At 37.0% G+C, this 5248-nt stretch overlaps 1 non-coding gene across 1 annotated transcript; it reads right to left on the bottom strand.

Annotated features, from left to right (window-relative positions):
* Positions 1–4622: 4622 nt before the first annotated feature.
* On the bottom strand, positions 4623–4729 carry LOC113001564 (small nucleolar RNA R71). Its single transcript, XR_003266958.1, has one exon. It is a non-coding gene; the product is annotated as a small nucleolar RNA R71 (small nucleolar RNA).
* Between the last annotated feature and the right edge of the window lie 519 nt (positions 4730–5248).

Here is a 5248-nt window from a genome sequence, read left to right as displayed (position 1 = left end):
GTGGTTGCCTCCTTTGGTTACTACAAAGAGCGTGATGCCTCTTAGGTAAAAAAGGGTGCTCAACCAAATGATGATGAAGGACACTTACTGGTTGAAGGGGACTCTTATCTCCTTTAGAGTATTTTGGACAGGTTTGATGGACTTCAAACCTATGTTGGTGAGAGGTTTGACTCCTTGGAACGTCAAGTGGACACATGATTCGAGGAGATGAACTCAAGGATTGCAAAGGTTGAAGAAGATGTCACCATTATTCGCGACTGCTTTGATTTACCTCCACCACCACCATCAATTTAGACATTACTATTATTATTAGTATTTTGATTTCTTGCCGTGTTTGGCTATGTTTTGAAACACTTATTAGTATGCTACTTTCTAATTTAGTTGTTTTAATTTGGTTATCTTGGATGACTCTCTAAAGTATCTGGCATTATATTATAGTTTATGAATGAATTATTATCATCCTTGCTTAGTTTATGTATGCATTATTGTCTTCCTTGCTTGAATGATTATGAGTGAATGTATGATTTTATGTCTCTATATGCACTTTGGCTTTTTGTTGATGCCAAAGGGGGAGAGAAGTTGGGATTAAATCAAAAAATCATATAATTAAATAACTTAATTTCAAGTAAAGCTTAAACTCAAAAGCAAAGGGGGAGAATTATCTGAGTGATCGATTAGAAGATAGAGCTTGTATGCGTTTCTTGATTTCAGGTTTGTCATCATCAAAAAGGGGGAGATTGTAGAAGCAAGTTTCATGATGATGAACCAAGCAATTTTGATGATGCCAAAAGCCCAAGTGATTGATTGAAGACTTCAAGATCAAGCATCAAGAATCACATCCAAGATTCAAGATTCAAGATTCAAGAGAAGAAATCAAGAAGCAACAAGTCAAGACTTCATATAGGATAAGTATTAAAAGATTTTTTCAAAAACCAAATAGCACAGTTTTGTTTTACAAAAGAATTTTCTCAAATTTTCTAAGTTACCAGAGTGATTACTCTCTAGTAATCGATTACCAGTGACTAGTTTGGTTTTCAAATGATTTGTAACGTTCCAAAATGTTTTTCAAATAGTGTAATCGATTACACTCCACCTAGTGGGATAAGGCATTGTTGTTGTTGTTGTTGTTGTTGTAATCGATTACACTATATTAGTAATCGATTACAAGTGAATCTGAACGTTGGAATTCAAATCCAATTGTGAAGAGTCACAACTTTTCATAAAATGCATTGTGTAATCGATTACACCTTTGTGGTAATCGATTACCAGTGAACAGTTTTGAAGAAAAAGTTAAGAGTTATAACTCTTAACATGGTTTTCTCTAAAGTCACAACTTTTCCAATGGTTTCTTTGACCTGACATGAAGAGTCCATAAAAACATGACTTTGGCACACATTCAATAGACATATATGATATTCTTCCAAACAATTCTTTTTAAAAATCTTTCTCTAACCATTGCCCATTGCTTTTTCTTTGCCAAAAAGCTTTCTAAACTTTGTTTCAAAACTTTATTTTTTTGCATGTGGAAATTCTGCAAAAAACAAAAGTGTGCTATCTTTTCATCCCTTCTTCCTCTTGACAAAAGATTCAAAGGACTAATCGCATGAGAATTCTTTTGATTCTACCTTCCCCCTCTTGACAAAAGATTCAAAGGACTAACAGCCTGATAATTCTTTTGATTCTTCCTTTTCGCTTTAAACAAAGGATTTCAAAGGACTAACCGCCTGAGATATCTTTTGTTTCCCCTTACAAATATTCAAGGGACTAACCACCTAAAAATTCTTTGTCTTAACACATTGGAGCATACATCCTTTGTGGTACAAGTAGAGCGTATATCTACTTGGGTTGTTATACTGAAAACAAGAGAGGGTACACCTCTTGTGGATCAGTTCAAGTGGAGCGTACATCCACTTGGTTGTTCAAAGAGAACAAGGGAGGGTACATCCCTTGTGGATCTTTGTTTGTAAAGGATTTTACAAGGTTATTGGAAATCTCAAGAACCGGTGGTTGCTTGGTGATGTGCCATCATTTTCTTCTATTTTCTAAACCTTTTTTGCACCAATTTAATTACTGATTGGTCTTAATTGTCAATTAATTAGGCAGTTTTATTATTTGGGCTCATTTAGCTAATTTGATGTTTTTAATCTAATTTCAGGATTTAATGAAACAATGGGCTTAATCCGGATTTTGGTTGTGGACTTGAAGAGGGCAAATAAAGTAGCGCTTACCTTAGTTAATTTCTAATTAGGAAATTTCGCAATTTTATTTTATGTGGTTCAGTGTTTATTTCGTTTTGGGCCAGAGTATTGCAATAGGGCCCAGTGACTTTGAGTGACTCTTTCTAAATATCAGCCTTGGGATGCGTGCAAGGTTATTCTGTTATGTTTTTCATTATTCAGATCTTTGTTTAGGTTTTACGTTTTTCTGCTTGAATGCTACTGTTTCGTTCTTAATGCAATTTTCCATTTTCTGCTTCTAATAACAATTTCGTTCTTGTTTCTTCTTCTACTTTCATTTACGTTTCTGCTTCATTTACATTTCTGCTTTTAGTTTCAATTGCGTTTTCTGTTTGAATCTATGGAAGGCTAGATTTTCTGGTATTGTTTCCTTTTGAGGATGAAGCCCAACTCTCTTTGAGGTTTCGTTTATAATGTGGCTTCCTGGCAGTTTCCCCTTCACCAGTTAACCCAAATTCGTGAACATTAATTAGTGCACGCTTCGTGTTCGATTAATTGCCTCTGAGCCTAACTTGCGTTCATGCTTAATGGACGAAGGGCTAACTGGTGTATGTGTTGCCTAATCACGTATTGACAACCCTAAGTTGATTTTCGCTTAGTAAATTGAAATAGGGTTGGATTAAGTGGTTAACTGGTAGGGACGAATTCTCCATAACCCAGGATAAGAGAATGACTTCTGAATCAGAGGAAACAAACCATTTTTAATATTAGTAGTTTCATATTCCAATTTACTTGTTCTATCCTTTAAATCACAAAACAAACAACCCCCCCTAATCGTTACTGTTACTGCAAGTGTATTATGAACATTTGGTTTATCATTGCTCGTTGGGAAACGACCTAGGATCACTTCCTAGTTATTGCATTTTCATGTTTATTTGATTCGGGTACAGCCTCGATCAAATTTGACGCCGTTGCCGGGGAGCAGTGTCCAAAGGTTCATCATAGCTAGTGTCATGTTAGTGTTTAAGTCTTTCGTCTTTTATGTTTAATTGTTAGTATTGTGTTAGTATGTGTGTTAGTGTTGTTTAATGTCCTGGTATTTTGTTTAGTGTGTGTTCTGTTTCCTATTAAGCGCTTCCCCTGTTTCAGTTTTCCTATTAAGCGCTTCCCCTGTTTCAGTTTTTGGTGTTTTGTTGTGAATAGTGTTTTGCGACGGACTTAGCGACCACTTTTGCATGCGGCAAAACAGAGTAGTAGTAGAAATCATATAGCGACGGATTTTAGCGACCACCCATGCTGAATTATTTAGGATTTTTTGTTTCAGTAGCTAGGGTTGTTATTTTTGGCTGAATTTTTTTGTGGTAACTTCTTTCAATCCATATTTTGTGGGAAAAATAGCTAGAGCCTTTAGTTTGGTCAGATTTGAAAGTTCCAAAAAAGTAGCAAATTTTGTGTTTGTCAAAACTTCAAACGGCCATAACTTTTGCTTCGGTTATCAGAATCGCAATTATTATATATGTATTTGGGGTAGAAAAAAATTTCCTATGTCGTGCCAACCTGCTGTAGGCCAGCTGAGGTCTCCATCGTCCAAAAATAGTGATTCTGTCAAAAGTTTTTTATTTTTCAAGTTTTATTCATTTATTTTTCTTAACCTACCATTTTTAGCTTCCATAGTTACACTTTGAATTTTTGCCTGAAATTTTTTGTGCTATCTTCTCATCATTTTATAAGGTTGCTCACAAAATTTCAAGTCATTTGGATATCATTTGAGGGTAACTGTAGTTCAAACCTACACCTTTATTTACATGACAAGGCAACTAGTTGTGCATGCTGAATGTAGTGTATGACTAGAGGCAATCCATCTGACTTACAACCCTTTGATCCTGAGATAGATAGGACATTTCATAGATTAGTTAGGCATCATTTTATACCTTTTGATCATCCTGAGCATTCCATTACTGGTGAATCTGTGCATTCTGTTATTGGTGATTTTGAACATCCTGATTTTGAGCATTATAATTTTGAGCATTCTGATTCTGAGCATTCTGATTTTGAACATTCTAAGAACATGGCACAACCTCCACCCCTTGAGAGGACTCTAAGGGAAATGGCTGCACCTGATTTCACCTACGAAAGCTTGTGCATCCAATACCCTGATGAGGATGTTCCATATGTTCTTAAAACTGGACTGATTCATTTGCTTCCAAAGTTTCATGGCCTTGCAGGTGAAGACCCGCACAAACATTTGAAGGAATTTCATATTGTCTGCTCCACCATGAAACCCCCAGATGTCCAAGAGGATCACATATTTCTGAAGGCTTTTCCTCATTCTTTAGAGGGAGTGGCAAAGGACTGGCTGTATTACCTTGCTCCAAGGTCCATCACTAGCTGGGATGACCTTAAGAGAGTATTCTTAGAACAATTCTCCCTGCTTCCAGGACCACAACCATCAGGAAGGATATCTCAGGTATTAGACAACTCAGTGGAGAGAGCCTGTATGAATACTGGGAGAGATTTAAAAAACTATGTGCCAGTTGCCCTCACCATCAGATTTCGGAGCAACTTCTTCTCCAATATTTTTATGAAGGACTCAGTAATATGGAGAGAAGTATGATAGATGCTGCCAGTGGTGGAGCCCTTGGAGACATGACTCCTACTGAAGCCAGAAATTTAATTGAGAAGATGGCTTCCAACTCCCAGAAGTTTAGCGCCAGAAATGATGCTATAGTCATTAGAGGAGTGCATGAGGTAGCTACAAACTCAGCTGCATCATCCAAAACTAAGAAGCTAGAAGGCAAACTAGATGCATTGGTTAACTTGGTAACCCAGCTGGCCTTGAATCATAAATATGTACCTGTCGCAAGAGTATGTGGTTTGTGCTCCTCTGCTGACCACCATACAGACTTTTGCCCTTCCATGCAGCAACCTAGAGCAATTGAGCAGCCCGAAGCTTATGCTGCAAACATTTACAATAGACCTCCTCAACCTCAGCAGCAAAATCAATCACAACAGAACAATTATGACCTCTCCAGCATCAGATACAACCCTGGATGGAGGAATCACCCTAAACT

Source organism: Glycine max, chromosome 4 (genome assembly GCF_000004515.6).
Source record: "Glycine max cultivar Williams 82 chromosome 4, Glycine_max_v4.0, whole genome shotgun sequence".
NCBI classification, from domain to species: domain Eukaryota; kingdom Viridiplantae; phylum Streptophyta; class Magnoliopsida; order Fabales; family Fabaceae; genus Glycine; species Glycine max.
Note: the sequence above shows the minus strand (reverse complement) of the source record. Positions and strands in the feature narration are given on the sequence as shown.